The 20,086-nt window shown below is 43.4% G+C and overlaps 2 long non-coding RNA genes across 4 annotated transcripts; both read right to left on the reverse strand.

Moving 5' to 3' along the window:
* Positions 1-362: 362 nt before the first annotated feature.
* Positions 363-978, reverse strand: LOC127119302 (uncharacterized). The gene is made up of 3 exons (XR_007802751.1): positions 877-978; positions 613-791; positions 363-505 (listed from the first exon to the last, which is right to left on the reverse strand). It is a non-coding gene; the product is annotated as an uncharacterized LOC127119302 (long non-coding RNA).
* Positions 979-1,551: 573 nt separating this feature from the next.
* Positions 1,552-16,900, reverse strand: LOC127119298 (uncharacterized). Of its 3 annotated transcripts, XR_007802747.1 has the most exons (4): positions 2,649-3,206; positions 2,015-2,541; positions 1,824-1,935; positions 1,552-1,728 (listed from the first exon to the last, which is right to left on the reverse strand). It is a non-coding gene; the product is annotated as an uncharacterized LOC127119298 (long non-coding RNA). The 3 variants fall into 3 exon arrangements; XR_007802746.1 differs by lacking the exon at positions 2,649-3,206 and adding an exon at positions 16,336-16,900 and having other exon boundaries at positions 1,824-2,541; XR_007802745.1 differs by having other exon boundaries at positions 1,824-2,541; positions 2,649-3,207.
* Positions 16,901-20,086: the final 3,186 nt, after the last annotated feature.

The raw sequence follows: 20,086 nt of genomic DNA on the forward strand, positions 1-20,086 counted from the left end.
TCCATTATTTTCAATAACCCATTTGCATATCCATAACCTTTTTTTTAATCCATTTTTCACAATAAAAATCCACTAGTAAGCCAAATCCTCTTTCCAAATCAATATTTCATTTTTACTAATTCCTAATTTCTAAAACAATCCGTGTGACCATTTAATTCTTTTTCCAAACCATTAATCATCATTTACATAGCCATTTCAATCTGATACAGAAAATCACAAAAGTGGAGCCTGCAAATCCATTCAACCAAGATATTAAATTCCGTTCCTAAACATGTGAACCAACTGATACATTCATCTTCATTTAGAATTCCAATCCAACACAATTCTAATTTTATTCTATATCATATGATCACAACCATACATTTACAACCATAAAACATTTCAAGTACAATTCCAATCCCAATTTTCAAATTTTCATCCAAGCTTTCCACCTTACAAACCATTCGTTCCAGGCCAAGCATGATTCCAACAGAGTTGCTTCAACCTGCAGTAACAATAGATTGGCCTGCCAAATTTCACAATAACACCAAGTTAAAGATAGATCATAACTGGAATAACGGAAAAAGGACCGAAACGGAAAATAGAAAATACAAGGCAGGATTTCTCACTAACCTCCAACTTATAACCGAAACTCGAAAGCTCATAACCGAAAGTCTAACCGAGTCACAACGGATTCAACAACCTTCTAGCCAATTTCCCACTTATCAAAAAGCAGAGTGAAGAAAACAGGTACTGCACAATAACAGAGCCATAACAAGGCAACCTACCCACTGACACAACTGCAATGAAACCTGAAGCATCGAGTTAGAAACGCATCATCCAAATGCAAAGCAGCAGAGCATGTTGTTTAAACTAAGGCAGATGCGAAATCCTCACCAAAATGTGATGCAGCCAAAACCATGTGGCAGCCAGAAGTACTTCCAGTTTTCGAGCTACCTGACCAACAAAACAAGCCATGAGCATCCAATGCAATTCACCCTCAACACAGGAAGCTTCTTCAACACAGGTTCAGTGGCCTTCTGGTCGTACTCCTAGTGGATTTCTTACTAGCAAATTGAAGTCTAATTCAAAGAATGAAGACGCTTGCTTGAAAAGTGACGCCATCTCTGCAAAGAAAAAGTCTCTAACTTTCTCATCGTCTTTTGGTTCCCATACAAGACACCAAGTCATTGACTCTCGGCGATCATCAGCCAGAAAATTGTTACGTACTGGGAAAGACTCTTCAGAAACTTGTATATCAGAGAATCCATCTGAATCTTCAGTGAAACCTAACTCTGAAACCAGACCTCAGTTCAAGACTCCAATCACCTTGCCGTCCAAACGGAAGTTAGCGTGATTTAAAGGATATACCAATGTTATCATTATCTGGCTGAGTTTAAGAGTGGGGATGACAGGAAAGAGGCTGCTGATCAGTCCTTGAAAGCATATCAGGAAGCTTCCATTGCTGCAGAGACCGAGTTACCTCCCACTCATCCTGTCAGGCTGGGTTTGGCTTTGAACTTCTCTGTCTTCCATTATGAAATCTTGAACTCTCCTGAAAGGGGCTGTCACCGTGCCAAGCAAGCATTTGATGTAGCCATTGTTGATTTGGATTCTCTCAATGAGGAATCTTACAAAGACAGCACGCTGATTATGCAGCTTCTGAGGGACATCCCGAAATCCATACCACTAACCAACATATTCTATTTGTATTGGTCGTGAACCTCAAGCCATTGTCATGTTGCAAACCTGCAACAATTCACAAAAGCCATTTCAAGACAGAAACAGAAAGAGAGGTAGATGAGAGAATTTCTAGGGTAAATGAGGGAGTAAATGAAACTCACAATTTTTTTGGGAGGATAGAACTTCACTCTTCATCATTCATCATCATGAATCCTTCAACTCATTCATAACACCCTTCATAACTTCCAACTATCAACAACCTTCTAACAAAACCTGCATAAAAGAAAGCAGTACATAACAGAATCAGAAAAATTGCAAACTAACTTTATAACAGAAATCTAACTGTCTTCACCCGTCATAACCGCCTAATCAATTCCAGCTGTTGCCAATGGTCATTGACTCCTAACCTCCCAATTGTCATAACTGACTCTAACCAATTCCCTAAATTCTAACCAATTCCCTAAAGTGCCTCAATTGAACGATTCTAGGACATAACCAACCATCTCTCTAACCTTACTCTCCTATAAGAACCATCCTCCATCTTCAATCCAAGTTTCTTCCATCATCTTTCCCATAATTCAACAATTCACCAGTTTCTTCTACCACCTCCATCACCATTCAACCAAAGTTTCTTCACCCTAACCAAACCTGCATTCTTCCAACCTAAGCAAACCTCTAACCAACCTCTAACAGAAAACCCCACAACCTCCTCCAAGAACTCCTCTTCAATCATCACTCTCAACCTGCTTCTTCCAGTTTCCATCTTCTATTCCGCATCTTCACCACCATTCCACCCTTACCAAAGCTCTGAGACAAAGCCATCAAAGCTCCACGTTGAAGCTTTGATCGGTGGAGCTAGAATCCACTCTGCCTCAGTCTCTGCAACCAAAACACGGAAAACGCAGGGAGAAGAAAGGATCAGAACAGAACCGCGAGTAGGAGAAGGAAGATAAGGCGAAGAAAGAGAGAGAGCACCAAGAAAATACCTGAGACGAGCTTCCGCTAACCTCGTCGTTGCATCGGTCATCTTTGCTGGCGAATTCATTGGCTGTTCTTGCTGGACTTTGATTCCATCCCCAATCCAGGGTGTCCCTTGCTTCAGTGAATCCTCTCGAATCCAACGATCGAACCGCGCCTTCGATTCAAGATACGTGAACGCCGCGATTCAAAGCACCAGAGAACGGCGAGGAAGATTGAAGTAGAAGAAGAACAGGAGAAGTAGATCCGAAAGCTCTCGATCCGCTTCTCGTCGGTGAACGTTGCGAAAACCATTACGGTATGTGACTTTTCTCCATCGCCGTTTAATTCCTGAGCTCGCGTATTAGGATTCGGTTTTTACGTTTCGAGATTTGTTTAGCTCCGAGAGAGTTTTACCGGAGTTCGTGTGAATGGAAGGATTTAGAGGCGTTAACGTCAACGCCGGTGAGAGGAGAGAAGCGCTTCTAGGAAGCGCTTTTGGAAGAATCGCGTTTGAAGCTTTCAGCGAATTTCTTCAGCAAGCTTTGGACTGGACCTTCAATGTTCACGTTGGATCCGGATTTGGTGTTCGGAGAAATGGGTTTTCTTCCTAAGTGGATTTCTGACCCCAACTCACACCTCCCCTCTGTCAATTCACCCTGGGCCCATCATCCTTGCGCACACCCCCCGCAACTTTCTACACCCCCAGTCCATATGAGGCCCGTGTTGTTATCTTCTTCGGTGCATTTGATTAGGGATGTAATGGTAGATCAACAGGGGTGTGTTAACAGTAACTGAATTAGGCTAGATGATTAAGAACGCTTAGGTAATGGTTAAGATTAGTCTAGGTAATTAGAGTTAATTAGATAGGGACTTTGATTAGATGTTATTAGAAGCATCTCTAGAAATAATTAGATTAGAATTTGAAATTAGAAATTGTAGGATTATTGGAAATTTTGGGAATATCCTTAATTAGTTTTAGGACAATTAGATTATTAGAATTATAATAATTTTTAGAAATAATAGTTTTAGGACTTTAGAGTTAATTACAGAATATTAAAAAAGAAATATTAGAAATAGTTTAGAAATATTAAATTTAGTTTAATTCTAATTGACTTTAAATAGAACTTACCTAAAATAGAAATTTAATTCAAAATTAACCCCTAACTGTGAAATGACTATTCTACCCCTAGGCTTAGAAATAATTCAATCTTGCATGCTCCCTTAATGTTAGGACATGTTAGTACTTGATTAAATGAGCTTCATGTGGAGTTTAAGCTTCTGTTTTGGATTTTTTATCCTCTTTTGACCCTAGGCTTCGACCTAGTGGTTTGGACTTATCATTTGAATTGTGATTTCAGGTTCAAGAATACATCTCCATGAGTGATGATGCTCCTTCATTTGAGCTTAACCATTTGTTGTTGTTGGCTAACAATTGTGTGTTTTGTAGGCCTTAATGGAGGATTCACTTGTGTTCATGGATTGCTCATTGTTGTCTGACTGGATTTGTCTGTTTGTGTGATATTGACTGTTGATTGTTTGTTTGAATTGTGTACTGACTGGTTAGCTATTTACACAGGTACTTTAGTAGCTTTAACTCATTGCTTGAGTTGCATAGCTGGGTTTGTGGTTTGCTTACCACTGAGGTATAACTTTTCTGACTTCATGTAGTCTGGAAGACCTGGCTTGTTACTTAGCCAGGCACCTGTCTGAAGTCCTCCTTAAGAGGCAATGCTTGTGATTGTTTATACTTTGTCCCTAAGCAGGTAAAGACCTTGATTAAGGCAATTGGTGGATCATAGAGATATGCAGTCTATCTCCCACTCTTCTGTTGAGTCGTCCCTCTGCTCACACTACTTGTGTTTGATGCATTGGGACACAAACCCAAGATCTTGTACATTGTACAGTCGAGTCTATGTCCTGAGCGTAGAAGGGTCCCCCCATTCTGGACCCACGCTCCCTTGTCTGATGCTCTCTCTGACCAAAGATAGAAGCAATGAGGCACGCCCCTCATCACCTTTCATCAGCTTCACCTTAGCCCCTCAATGGCAAGGTTAAGAGCTAACCTGACCCCGATACAGAGGCTTGTTTGTTGAGGTTGATATGACCCCTCGACTAAAGCCTAGCCCTGATGTTTGAGCCCCTTGCTGGTGTGTTTATTTCATGCTGTATATGTTTGTGTGGTGTGATTGTATCCCCTAGGTTTGCTAGACTCCGCGTAGTCTCGTTTGCATGACAATTAAGGTAGCACGGTTCCTTCGTATAGGACTTCCTTTCTTGCTTGAGCTTTCCTAAAACACAAACAAACATTATCCCCTCTTAAGGATACGTCAACTCCTTCTACTACAGGTGAGTAAGTCTCCAAAGGTCGAGCATCCGGTAGATTGCGTAGTGACGTTATCCACTTAAAAAACACAAACCAACAGGAATAGTTTAGCCGAACTACGGCAACTCTGATTCTCATGTCCAGATGAGATACGTAGGCACGAGATGCGATGTCTTGTCGAGTTTGACTAACAACTAACACTAATTCTTTTCTCTCGCCCTCGTTGCGATTGAGACCTTCCCCTTCTCTTGCCCTAGTTGCAATCGAGACCCTTCTTCTTCTTGTGTTGGTGTTAGGAGATGGATGTAAGCCCAGCGATTGGCATTCCACATCCTGTGTCTCGTTGTGTGCTTGGAAGCTGATGTAAGTCCATCGAGTGGCATTCGGGTTCCTGTGTGCGTGTGTCTGGTTCGGATGCCGACGTAAGTCCAGTGATTGGCAGTCGGGCTCCATGTTTGCCCTCTTGTGTGTGTTTTGGTTCGGATGCTGATGTAAGCCCAGTGATTGGCATTCAGGCTCCACGTTTGCCTTTGCCTGCGTTTGTTTGCGTGCGTGTTAGCCGAGCTACGAATGCTCTGATTCTCCTTCGTCCAAAGGAGATACGTATGCATAGGATGCGACATCCTAGCGAGCATGTGTCGTTTCCCCAGTCCGAACTACTTTGACTCTGATGTCTATGCTTGATAGACTAAGTAGGCCCAGGATGCGATATCCCGCCGAGTCAGTCTTGTTTGTTTTCTTGTGTCTCCTTCAGCCTGTGTAGATGTTTATTTGAGCAGTGTTTTAGCAACCATTTTCCTTCCTATTGTGCGTGGATCCCGTCGAGTACGACGGATGCGTAGGGGTGCTAATACCTTCCCTTCGCATAACCGACTCCCGATCCCATTCTCTTTGGTCGCGAGACCATGTCTTTTCCAGGTTTACTCTGAGCGTTTCCTTTCCCTCTTTTGGGATAAATAACGCACGGTGGCGGCTCTGTTGTTCTTGTTTTCCCGCCGGTTTTTCGCGTAATGCGACAGCTGGCGACTCTGCTGGGGAACTAAGAAGTTGACCTGTGCTGGTCCATCTTCCCTAAGCGAGTCTCTCCTAGCGCTCTCTAGGTTAGGGCCTTGGTTGCTTTGTGCTGTTATTTATTGCATTCATTGTATATATGTGCATTTATTGTTTGCATTTATTGTTTGCATGTACGTTTGCATGCATCATACTGGCATTGAACTGTCTCCTGTGCAGGTGGTTCTTCTGTCTGGGGTGGGTGTTCTGAGTGGGGCTAAAACCCAGGCCCGAGTATACACCTAGGATTAGTGTGGTCTCATGTTGCCTCCTTCATGTTAGGTCAACATGTGCCTGGCAACGTGATGTACCACAAGCCGGACGAGGTTCATTTGATAGTGCTTGCCTCTGTGGGTATTCCACTTTGGTTGAGTTACTTCATCTGAACTGTTGACTCTGGTGACCGTTCTTTCCCGGATTCTTGGTTGAGACGATCTTAAGGGAGCTACAATGGCACACCCGAAAGGGCAAACCCATTGAGTATCTTTGCCCGATTGTCGAGACCATTGTCCGCCCTAGGATGACCTTGTTAGAATTCACCTGTGAGGGGCGGGTTTGATGTTTGCCAGTACAGCTTCTGCCAGTGATGCTGTGATAGTGACTATGGTTCAGCCGGATTTATGGATCTCTATTTTTGGACGCCGGAGGTTTGACCTTGGCCATTATCAGAGGGTTCCGTTTATTTCGGACCCCTGGGCTGAGTTTGAGGTTGCACAGATGTAGGTTTGGTTCTTCAGATTGGGCTCAGATGACAGTTGACCAGATGACTTTGGGGTTTCAGATGAATGGGTGATTCTGAGTTCAAGCCGGAGTTTTGATCCTGTGCCGTGTGACACGCAGCTGACCAGTCATGTCTGCATAACTTGCATCATAGCATGTCTATCTTCAAAAAAAAAAATACAATATATGCACAGAAAAAGAAATGTAATCTGCATATGCATTACGCACATCATATACATATCATTCTCGCATAACAGGTGTTCTAGTTCGGACTTCTCACTCTGGTTCCTGTGTCAGGCAGGATAGCTGATCAGAGACCGCACCGGTATTCTACGAGACTAAATCAGCGAAGAAGCATGGATCAGGTTCAGACTGAATTAGCTGAGATGAGGGCGAACATGGCCCAATTTTTGACGATGATGCAAGGGGTTGCTCAAGGTCAGGAGGAGCTCCGTGCTTTGGTTCAGAGACAGGAAACGGTTATTCAGGCGTCTAACCGTGGTTCACCTGTTGCTCCACCTGGATATGAGAATGTCAACGTTGCTGCTGCTCCCGTTCATGGCTATGCTACTGGAGATGAACTTAGAGGTATACGAGTTGATGGACAGCCTCTTGCTACAGAAACTGTTAATGTCAGAGCAACCCGTACTCCGGTTCGCCATCGTGGCTCTTCAAGTTCGTTGAATTCTAAGAAGCCATTCTCTAGGGCACCCAAAAGGGGAGAGAGTGAAACAAATGCTGTGCACCGGCGAGGGAGTGCGAACAGAGGACAATATCGTCAAGCTGCCGCTGTGACTATTCCAGCAACCCAACAGCAACAGGGAAGGCCAACTCAGCGGTATCAACATCAGCAACATCGTCCGCAATAGCAGGCTTACCAGCCTCCCTATGATAATCAAGCCGGTACAAGTAATGAGAGGAAGAGGGTCATTTTTGATCCGATCCCTATGTCTTACGTAGAGCTGTATCCCTCGTTGATAGAGCGGAACTTGATTACTCCCAGAGACCCGCCGGCTATACCCGTCAACCCTCGGTGGTGGTATAGGCCTGAGCAGCATTGTGTGTATCATTCGGGTGCTCCTGGTCATGATGTGGATAGTTGCTTTCAGTTGAAAATGAAGGTTCAAGACCTCGTGCAGTCAGGTATTCTGAACTTTGAAGACTTGGGTCCCCGTGTTAATCAAGCTTGAAGATAACAAGTCGCGGGCTGGCGTTGGCTTTTCTCCTGAGGTCTTCAACAAAGAGGGTTGATCAAAAGCAGAAGCTACTAATGCAAGAGATTCTGACAGTTGTTATCCCTGGTGGGATCTGTCACAATTGGGTCACTGTGGGCGTTCCTACAGTTGTTCATAAGTCAGAGTAATAATCACTTTGTTTAAAAACCCTTCTCCCATGCCAAAAGGAGAAGTGATGACATTGTTGGCAACATTTTGTGCAATGATATTTTCATTCAAGTAAATGCATGTTAAACATTTGTTTTTCCAATTGTTTTCCCTTTTCACTTTTTGCATGAAATTGGTGATCACAAAAAACCCTAAAAACAGGAATAAAAGCAATCTTTTCATCTGCATAACGATTGTCTTGTTTGTTTTCCAAAAAGTTTTTCATATCGAAATCATTATGCAGGTTGTTTCTCAAACCCATTGAACATAATGATCGGACGTCATCTCCCAATTTTGAATTCCCTGTATTCGAAGTAGAAGAAGATGATGTTGAAGGGATTCCTGACGAGATTTCCCGACTTCTTGAGCAAGAAAAGAAGATCACTCAGCTGCATCTCGAGAATCAGCAGAACAGCCAACTGGGGCATCAAAAAAAAAATCAATCAAAAAAAAACAAAGAAAGAAAGGGTGCAAAAGAAATCAAAAGAAATCAAAAGAAATCAAAAGAAATCAAAAGAAATCAAAAGAAATCAAAAGCAAAATCAAAAGAAAAAACAAAGGAAAAATAGCACCCTCAAAGTCCCAAGTTGACAGATGCTGAATTCGATCGAAAAGAAGAGATTAACTGCCAGGTGTCATGGTCAGTTATATCAGCAGAGAGTGACGAAAGCATTCGACTAGAAGGTCGAGTCTCGAGTTCTGAGAAAATGACCTTGTGCTCAAGAAAGTCTTGTCTTTCGTGCCCGATTCCAGGGGCAAGTGGACTCCAAGCTATGAATGTCCATATGTTTTCAAGAGAGCCTTTTCAGGCGGTGCTTTGACACTTACAGCAATGGATGAAGAAGTTCACTCGTCCTGTGAATCCAGATGCAGTCAAGAAATACTTAGCCTAAACAAAAAAAGCAAAACAGCTCGCTAAGTTGAACACCCCAAAGGGTAACTTAGGCAAAAAGGAGCGTCTCGGTGGATTGAAAACCCGAAAGGGCGATCCAGGCAAAAGTTAGAGACATTGAAAAAAGAATTTGCATCTCGCTAGATTGAGCACCTCACACCGGGGCAATCTAGGCAAAAATTAGGGATTTGGCAAGTAACTGCATCTTGACAAGACCGTGTTCTATATCTATCATCCGCCAGGAATTCTCTATGCGTCGTCGACCGAAGCTCCGAATACATCGAGATTCAGAATGGTAGAGGAAAGGTCATTATGTTCAATGTAGCCCTCTCCAATATATATCACCGATTTCAAACTTGTACAAATCTATGGAGTCTCGCCCTTTGCAGACTACCATTCCATCACATCGATTTGAGCTTTTACTCCATTATTTGCACTCTTATTTGTTTCAACTCAACAAATGTTTTGCATGTTTTAATTGATAAAGTATCATTGTTTTCAAAATAAACAAAAATTTTCACAAAATTGTTCTTAAACAAAGTGAACATTCACAATGATGAAAGGATACCTAGGAGACCCGCAATGCTCTCCCAAAGGTGGTATGATTACCAACGGGTAAGACAGTCGTTCGTATCTCGAGCATAACTGTATCTTTGTCCTGTAGAACCTTTTCATGGTCTCTCCTCAGCGAGGTTGCTCAGTGCAGTGTTGGTTGAAGTTGTTCATCTTCACGTCCCCGACAGTGCAACATGTTTTCTCCAAGTCTCTGTTAGCCCTATGGTGGGGCATCCCTAATAGAGTGTTGTTTGAGCCCTATCGTGGGGCATCCCCAGCAGAGGTTATCCTGTCCCGGCATCAGTTTTATTTTCTCCAGCACGAGTGAGAAGTCGGTGCTTTCCCCGCAAAGCATTTCCCCAACAAGGCTCTCCCCGCGGAGTATTCTTCAAGCAGATTTCCTCAGCAAAGTCTCCCCACAGAGTTGGAGTATCTGATCAGTTCGGCTCCCTAGCCGGAGTCCATTTCGCATTTTGCATATAGTAATCATTGCATCCTCAAAGGCGTAGCATTTCCATTCATAATGGAGCATTACGCCATAGAAAAATTCGAACATATGCATTCATGTGTTAACCCGATCAGACCATCTCCCCGGCAGAGGCAGATTCTTGTTCGACCTGTACAGCACTTTCGCTACAGTTGCTCCTGACGGCATTCAGGATTGGTACCCCCGGAGAGGTTTATTTCCTCATCCGTTGGTGAAAGAAAAACCTGGTTCTACCCAGTAGCCTCCTAGTAGATGTGGGTGTGTCTGATCTCTCCATGTAGAGTCTACCCCTTAAGCAGAAAGTGTCCATCCTTTCCTGCCATTTCCCCACTGAGATACATCCTCGTGGATGACGGTTGCTTCCGTTCCCTCCCTAATGGGATGGGTTTTCCCTATTGAGTTCTTTCCTCATTAGGATGAGTCTTGTTTCAGTTGGCCTTTTTGGATCGATCCTAAATTGGCTTCTTGTTGACTGTCTCTTGTGTTGCCCTGGGGCATGAATGAATAGTGGCTCACTAACCGGTACTCATTCATCTTATCCTCAGCGGAATTTGTGGGCTTCTACCTACAAACAGGTAGTTGTAAGTCCTATCTTTGTGGTTTTCTACCCAACCGGTAGTTGTAAAATCCCACTTTCATCCCCTAGCAGAGGTAACCTTTGTGGTTCATTCTGTCGGTTGGCCTCTACCTACGAACCGGTAGTTGTAAGTCCTATCTTTGTGGTTTTCTACCCACAAGCTGGTAGTTGTAAAATCCCACTTTCATCCCCTTGGTGGAGTTAACCCTATGTGCTCATCCTATCGATGACTGGTTACTTTCCCGTGGTTTTCTACCTACAAACCGGTAGATGTAATCCCCTCTTTGCAGTTATCAGTACCCAGTTGGCGGTATTGATAGTCTTGTCCCCTCTGGATACTTGCCTTGATCAAGCAGTATTGTCCCCGGTGGGTCTTCTCCTTCCTTTCGGATATTTGCTCCGAGTAAGCAACTTCATCCTCTTTTGATTGGTCATCTTTGCATACCTAGTCTGGTACCCCGATGCCTTTCTTTTCGGTCGTTTATCCATTTAACAACCTACAATCCGGTTATGGATAATCTTCCATGCGAGTGTGTTATCTACGTTTTGACGGCTATAGATAATATATCTCATGCGCTCTTGGGTCGAAGTCGTCCTCCCCAGTTGAGTAAGATTCGTATTCCTTTGTTCGGAATCGAATGTCCATCCTTTAACAAGTTTGCCTTTGCTTTCTTCAGGATGATGTCGGTCGATCTATCCATCTAACAACCTCAACCCGGTTATGGATAATCTTCCTTGCGAGTGTGTTATCTACGTTTCGACGGCTATAGATGATATATCTCATACACTCTCTGGTCAGTCTTTTGATTGCTTTCTCCAGCAGAGTAAGATTCGTATTCCTTGTGGAATTGAATGTCCATCCTCTAACAAGACTGCTTTTCTAGCCCTCTTCAGGATGTTGAGTGTTTTTGAACACAAACCAATTCACGTTTTGGTCGGTCACCTGTTTTCTGCCTACAACCCGGCATCCTTGGTGTTCCTTCCTGTCTACTCTCTGTCATGACCTTGATCCCCAGTGATTTTCCTCCTCTCCGTTGGTGTCGATAAACGTCGAGTTTTTCCCCATCATCCATTGATGATTTGGTTGTGTTCACTCTTCCCTAGTGAAGTTCCTCCTCTCCGTTGGTGTCGATAAACGTCGAGTTTTTCCCAATTATCCGTTGATGATTTGGTTGTGTTCACTCTTCCCTAGTGAAGTTCCTCCTCTCCGTTGGTGTCGATAAACGTCGAGTTTTTCCCAATTATCCGTTGATGATTTGGTTGTGTTCACTCTTCCCTAGTGAAGTTTCCTCCTCTCCGTTGGTGTTGATAAACGTCGAGTTTTTCCTATGCGTCCGTTGGCGTATAGTTGATATCTTTCCCCACAGGGTCGTCCCCAGAAGAATCCTCCTCTCCGTTGGTGTCGATAAACGTCGAGTTTTTCCTAGCCGTCCGCTGACGTCTAGTTTGTTTATTCCCCACAGATCATTTGGTAATGCCTTATGATTCCCCTCAGAGTCCTCCTCTCTGTTGGTGTCGATAAACGTCGAGTTTTTCCTATTCGTCCTATGACGTCTAGTTGTACCCTTCCCCAAGTGGATTTACCTCCCCGTTGGTTTCGATAAACGTTGTGTTTTTCTCAATCGTCCGATGACGTCTGATTGTATACCCTATTCCCAGTCATTCATTAATGTCTGGTTGATTTCCCAGCCAGAATCCCTAGTAGACGTCCTATTTGGTGTCCGGTTGTGGTCTCCCTTTCATCCTATGACGTCTGGTTGAGTTTTCTCCTTCTCCGTTGGTGTCGATAAACGTTGAGTCTCCCTTTCGTCCTATGACGTCTGGCTGAGTTTTCTCCTTCTCTGTTGGTGTCGATAAACGTTGAGTCTCCCTTTCGTCCTATGACGTCTGGCTGAGTTTTCTCCTTCTCCGTTGGTGTCGATAAACGTTGAGTCTCCCTTTCGTCCTATGACGTCTGGCTGAGTTTTCTCCCTCTCCGTTGGTGTCGATAAACGTTGAGTCTCCCTTTCGTCCTATGACGTCTGGTTGAGTTTCCTCCTTCTCCGTTGGTGTCGATAAACGTTGAGTCTCCCTTTCGTCCTATGACGTCTGGCTGAGTTTCCTCCTTCTCCGTTGGTGTCGATAAACGTCGAGCTTCTCCCTTTCGTCCTATGACGTCTGGTCGAGTCTTCCCATTCATCCGATGATGTCTGGCCACCTCTCCGTTGGTCTTGGTAAACGTTGAGTTTTTCCCATTACGTCCGCTGACGTATGGTTGTATCACTATCCTTCCAGCCATTCATCCTATGATGTATGGTTACCTCTCCGTTGGTCTTGGTAAACGTTGAGTCTTTCCCATTTCGTCCGCTGACGTATGGTTGTATCACTATCCCCGCCTTCCATCCGATGATGATTGGTTACCTCTCCGTTGGTCTTGGTAAACGTTGAGTCTTTCCCATTACGTCCGCCGACGTATGGTTGTATCCTTTCCTGGTTATCCCCAGTAGAGTTGAGTTACCTCTCCGTTGGTTTTGGTAAACGTTGAGTGTTTCCTAGTTGTCCGTTGGCATCTAGTTGAGATGATTTCTGTTCCCATTCATCGTGTGTCGATGTCTGGATGTGCTTTACCCTGAAAAGAAAGAAAAAAGACAAATCCCAGCAGTGTGCAAATTTCTACGGTACTTGGTATTCAATCCCTGTTTACCCTGAAAGTCTGACAGCCGTTGCTATCATCCGTTCGGGTTCCCAGCTGATTGAATAGGGGCAGCTGTAGCACCTCAAATTTGCACCCTACCATTTTGTACATTCATTTCATTTTTTAGGTCATTAACATTGCCTTAGCATTGCATAGCATAGTACATTTTTATCATGCAAAACTGATCAGAAGAAGTCATCTGAACAAGAGAGCAAGGGATTTTCATGCTGGAAAAGGTCCTGTGGTCGTTCTGGAAAGCTCATGCGAATTAAGGCTCATGTTGTAGCAAGTTGGCCAAAGTTGGGGGTTCAGGAGCCCACAGTGCGTAACCAAGTCGGCTGAGGCCCATAAAAGTCAACCGTCTAACCAGATATCCATTCAAATCCAATTCCTAATATTCATTTGATCCATTATTTTCAATAACCCATTTGCATATCCATAACCTTTTTTTAATCCATTTTTCACAATAAAAATCCACTAGTAAGCCAAATCCTCTTTCCAAATCAATATTTCATTTTTACTAATTCCTAATTTCTAAAACAATCCGTGTGACCATTTAATTCTTTTTCCAAACCATTAATCATCATTTACATAGCCATTTCAATCTGATACAGAAAATCACAAAAGTGGAGCCTGCAAATCCATTCAACCAAGATATTAAATTCCGTTCCTAAACATGTGAACCAACTGATACATTCATCTTCATTTAGAATTCCAATCCAACACAATTCCAATTTTATTCTATATCATATGATCACAACCATACATTTACAACCATAAAACATTTCAAGTACAATTCCAATCCCAATTTTCAAATTTTCATCCAAGCTTTCCACCTTACAAACCATTCGTTCCAGGCCAAGCATGATTCCAACAGAGTTGCTTCAACCTGCAGTAACAATAGATTGGCCTGCCAAATTTCACAATAACACCAAGTTAAAGATAGATCATAACTGGAATAACGGAAAAAGGACCGAAACGGAAAATAGAAAATACAAGGCAGGATTTCTCACTAACCTCCAACTTATAACCGAAACTCGAAAGCTCATAACCGAAAGTCTAACCGAGTCACAACGGATTCAACAACCTTCTAGCCAATTTCCCACTTATCAAAAAGCAGAGTGAAGAAAACAGGTACTGCACAATAACAGAGCCATAACAAGGCAACCTACCCACTGACACAACTGCAATGAAACCTGAAGCATCGAGTTAGAAACGCATCATCCAAATGCAAAGCAGCAGAGCATGTTGTTTAAACTAAGGCAGATGCGAAATCCTCACCAAAATGTGATGCAGCCAAAACCATGTGGCAGCCAGAAGTACTTCCAGTTTTCGAGCTACCTGACCAACAAAACAAGCCATGAGCATCCAATGCAATTCACCCTCAACACAAGAAGCTTCTTCAACACAGGTTCAGTGGCCTTCTGGTCGTACTCCTAGTGGATTTCTTACTAGCAAATTGAAGTCTAATTCAAAGAATGAAGACGCTTGCTTGAAAAGTGACGCCATCTCTGCAAAGAAAAAGTCTCTAACTTTCTCATCGTCTTTTGGTTCCCATACAAGACACCAAGTCATTGACTCTCGGCGATCATCAGCCAGAAAATTGTTACGTACTGGGAAAGACTCTTCAGAAACTTGTATATCAGAGAATCCATCTGAATCTTCAGTGAAACCTAACTCTGAAACCAGACCTCAGTTCAAGACTCCAATCACCTTGCCGTCCAAACGGAAGTTAGCGTGATTTAAAGGATATACCAATGTTATCATTATCTGGCTGAGTTTAAGAGTGGGGATGACAGGAAAGAGGCTGCTGATCAGTCCTTGAAAGCATATCAGGAAGCTTCCATTGCTGCAGAGACCGAGTTACCTCCCACTCATCCTGTCAGGCTGGGTTTGGCTTTGAACTTCTCTGTCTTCCATTATGAAATCTTGAACTCTCCTGAAAGGGGTTGTCACCGTGCCAAGCAAGCATTTGATGTAGCCATTGTTGATTTGGATTCTCTCAATGAGGAATCTTACAAAGACAGCACGCTGATTATGCAGCTTCTGAGGGACATCCCGAAATCCATACCACTAACCAACATATTCTATTTGTATTGGTCGTGAACCTCAAGCCATTGTCATGTTGCAAACCTGCAACAATTCACAAAAGCCATTTCAAGACAGAAACAGAAAGAGAGGTAGATGAGAGAATTTCTAGGGTAAATGAGGGAGTAAATGAAACTCACAATTTTTTTGGGAGGATAGAACTTCACTCTTCATCATTCATCATCATGAATCCTTCAACTCATTCATAACACCCTTCATAACTTCCAACTATCAACAACCTTCTAACAAAACCTGCATAAAAGAAAGCAGTACATAACAGAATCAGAAAAATTGCAAACTAACTTTATAACAGAAATCTAACTGTCTTCACCCGTCATAACCGCCTAATCAATTCCAGCTGTTGCCAATGGTCATTGACTCCTAACCTCCCAATTGTCATAACTGACTCTAACCAATTCCCTAAATTCTAACCAATTCCCTAAAGTGCCTCAATTGAACGATTCTAGGACATAACCAACCATCTCTCTAACCTTACTCTCCTATAAGAACCATCCTCCATCTTCAATCCAAGTTTCTTCCATCATCTTTCCCATAATTCAACAATTCACCAGTTTCTTCTACCACCTCCATCACCATTCAACCAAAGTTTCTTCACCCTAACCAAACCTGCATTCTTCCAACCTAAGCAAACCTCTAACCAACCTCTAACAGAAAACCCCACAACCTCCTCCAAGAACTCCTCTTCAATCATCACTCTCAACCTGCTTCTTCCAGTTTCCATCTTCTATTCCGCATCTTCACCACCATTCCACCCTTACCAAAGCTCTGAGACAAAGCCATCAAAGCTCCACGTTGAAGCTTTGATCGGTGGAGCTAGAATCCACTCTGCCTCAGTCTCTGCAACCAAAACACGGAAAACGCAGGGAGAAGAAAGGATCATAACAGAACCGCGAGTAGGAGAAGGAAGATAAGGCGAAGAAAGAGAGAGAGCACCAAGAAAATACCTGAGACGAGCTTCCGCTAACCTCGTCGTTGCATCGGTCATCTTTGCCGGCGAATTCATTGGCTGTTCTTGCTGGACTTTGATTCCATCCCCAATCCAGGGTGTCCCTTGCTTCAGTGAATCCTCTCGAATCCAACGATCGAACCGCGCCTTCGATTCAAGATACGTGAACGCCGCGATTCAAAGCACCAGAGAACGGCGAGGAAGATTGAAGTAGAAGAAGAACAGGAGAAGTAGATCCGAAAGCTCTCGATCCGCTTCTCGTCGGTGAACGTTGCGAAAACCATTACGGTATGTGACTTTTCTCCATCGCCGTTTAATTCCTGAGCTCGCGTATTAGGATTCGGTTTTTACGTTTCGAGATTTGTTTAGCTCCGAGAGAGTTTTACCGGAGTTCGTGTGAATGGAAGGATTTAGAGGCGTTAACGTCAACGCCGGTGAGAGGAGAGAAGCGCTTCTAGGAAGCGCTTTTGGAAGAATCGCGTTTGAAGCTTTCAGCGAATTTCTTCAGCAAGCTTTGGACTGGACCTTCAATGTTCACGTTGGATCCGGATTTGGTGTTCGGAGAAATGGGTTTTCTTCCTAAGTGGATTTCTGACCCCAACTCACACCTCCCCTCTGTCAATTCACCCTGGGCCCATCATCCTTGCGCACACCCCCCGCAACTTTCTACACCCCCAGTCCATATGAGGCCCGTGTTGTTATCTTCTTCGGTGCATTTGATTAGGGATGTAATGGTAGATCAACAGGGGTGTGTTAACAGTAACTGAATTAGGCTAGATGATTAAGAACGCTTAGGTAATGGTTAAGATTAGTCTAGGTAATTAGAGTTAATTAGATAGGGACTTTGATTAGATGTTATTAGAAGCATCTCTAGAAATAATTAGATTAGAATTTGAAATTAGAAATTGTAGGATTATTGGAAATTTTGGGAATATCCTTAATTAGTTTTAGGACAATTAGATTATTAGAATTATAATAATTTTTAGAAATAATAGTTTTAGGACTTTAGAGTTAATTACAGAATATTAAAAAAGAAATATTAGAAATAGTTTAGAAATATTAAATTTAGTTTAATTCTAATTGACTTTAAATAGAACTTACCTAAAATAGAAATTTAATTCAAAATTAACCCCTAACTGTGAAATGACTATTCTACCCCTAGGCTTAGAAATAATTCAATCTTGCATGCTCCCTTAATGTTAGGACATGTTAGTACTTGATTAAATGAGCTTCATGTGGAGTTTAAGCTTCTGTTTTGGATTTTTTATCCTCTTTTGACCCTAGGCTTCGACCTAGTGGTTTGGACTTATCATTTGAATTGTGATTTCAGGTTCAAGAATACATCTCCATGAGTGATGATGCTCCTTCATTTGAGCTTAACCATTTGTTGTTGTTGGCTAACAATTGTGTGTTTTGTAGGCCTTAATGGAGGATTCACTTGTGTTCATGGATTGCTCATTGTTGTCTGACTGGATTTGTCTGTTTGTGTGATATTGACTGTTGATTGTTTGTTTGAATTGTGTACTGACTGGTTAGCTATTTACACAGGTACTTTAGTAGCTTTAACTCATTGCTTGAGTTGCATAGCTGGGTTTGTGGTTTGCTTACCACTGAGGTATAACTTTTCTGACTTCATGTAGTCTGGAAGACCTGGCTTGTTACTTAGCCAGGCACCTGTCTGAAGTCCTCCTTAAGAGGCAATGCTTGTGATTGTTTATACTTTGTCCCTAAGCAGGTAAAGACCTTGATTAAGGCAATTGGTGGATCATAGAGATATGCAGTCTATCTCCCACTCTTCTGTTGAGTCGTCCCTCTGCTCACACTACTTGTGTTTGATGCATTGGGACACAAACCCAAGATCTTGTACATTGTACAGTCGAGTCTATGTCCTGAGCGTAGAAGGGTCCCCCCATTCTGGACCCACGCTCCCTTGTCTGATGCTCTCTCTGACCAAAGATAGAAGCAATGAGGCACGCCCCTCATCACCTTTCATCAGCTTCACCTTAGCCCCTCAATGGCAAGGTTAAGAGCTAACCTGACCCCGATACAGAGGCTTGTTTGTTGAGGTTGATATGACCCCTCGACTAAAGCCTAGCCCTGATGTTTGAGCCCCTTGCTGGTGTGTTTATTTCATGCTGTATATGTTTGTGTGGTGTGATTGTATCCCCTAGGTTTGCTAGACTCCGCGTAGTCTCGTTTGCATGACAATTAAGGTAGCACGGTTCCTTCGTATAGGACTTCCTTTCTTGCTTGAGCTTTCCTAAAACACAAACAAACATTATCCCCTCTTAAGGATACGTCAACTCCTTCTACTACAGGTGAGTAAGTCTCCAAAGGTCGAGCATCCGGTAGATTGCGTAGTGACGTTATCCACTTAAAAAACACAAACCAACAGGAATAGTTTAGCCGAACTACGGCAACTCTGATTCTCATGTCCAGATGAGATACGTAGGCACGAGATGCGATGTCTTGTCGAGTTTGACTAACAACTAACACTAATTCTTTTCTCTCGCCCTCGTTGCGATTGAGACCTTCCCCTTCTCTTGCCCTAGTTGCAATCGAGACCCTTCTTCTTCTTGTGTTGGTGCTAGGAGATGGATGTAAGCCCAGCGATTGGCATTCCACATCCTGTGTCTCGTTGTGTGCTTGGAAGCTGATGTAAGTCCATCGAGTGGCATTCGGGTTCCTGTGTGCGTGTGTCTGGTTCGGATGCCGACGTAAGTCCAGTGATTGGCAGTCGGGCTCCATGTTTGCCCTCTTGTGTGTGTTTTGGTTCGGATGCTGATGTAAGCCCAGTGATTGGCATTCAGGCTCCACGTTTGCCTTTGCCTGTGTTTGTTTGCGTGCGTGTTAGCCGAGCTACGAATGCTCTGATTCTCCTTCGTCCAAAGGAGATACGTATGCATAGGATGCGACATCCTAGCGAGCATGTGTCGTTTCCCCAGTCCGAACTACTTTGACTCTGATGTCTATGCTTGATAGACTAAGTAGGCCCAGGATGCGATATCCTGCCGAGTCAGTCTTGTTTGTTTTCTTGTGTCTCCTTCAGCCTGTGTAGATGTTTATTTGAGCAGTGTTTTAGCAACCATTTTCCTTCCTATTGTGCGTGGATCCCGTCGAGTACGACGGATGCGTAGGGGTGCTAATACCTTCCCTTCGCATAACCGACTCCCGATCCCATTCTCTTTGGTCGCGAGACCATGTCTTTTCCAGGTTTACTCTGAGCGTTTCCTTTCCCTCTTTTGGGATAAATAACGCACGGTGGCGGCTCTGTTGTTCTTGTTTTCCCGCCGGTTTTTCGCGTAATGCGACAGCTGGCGACTCTGCTGGGGAACTAAGAAGTTGACCTGTGCTGGTCCATCTTCCCTAAGCGAGTCTCTCCTAGCGCTCTCTAGGTTAGGGCCTTGGTTGCTTTGTGCTGTTATTTATTGCATTCATTGTATATATGTGCATTTATTGTTTGCATGTACGTTTGCATGCATCATACTGGCATTGAACTGTCTCCTGTGCAGGTGGTTCTTCTGTCTGGGGTGGGTGTTCTGAGTGGGGCTAAAACCCAGGCCCGAGTATACACCTAGGATTAGTGTGGTCTCATGTTGCCTCCTTCATGTTAGGTCAACATGTGCCTGGCAACGTGATGTACCACAAGCCGGACGAGGTTCATTTGATAGTGCTTGCCTCTGTGGGTATTCCACTTTGGTTGAGTTACTTCATCTGAACTGTTGACTCTGGTGACCGTTCTTTCCCGG

This window comes from Lathyrus oleraceus, chromosome 2, assembly GCF_024323335.1.
Source record: "Lathyrus oleraceus cultivar Zhongwan6 chromosome 2, CAAS_Psat_ZW6_1.0, whole genome shotgun sequence".
Lineage (NCBI taxonomy): Eukaryota > Viridiplantae > Streptophyta > Magnoliopsida > Fabales > Fabaceae > Lathyrus > Lathyrus oleraceus.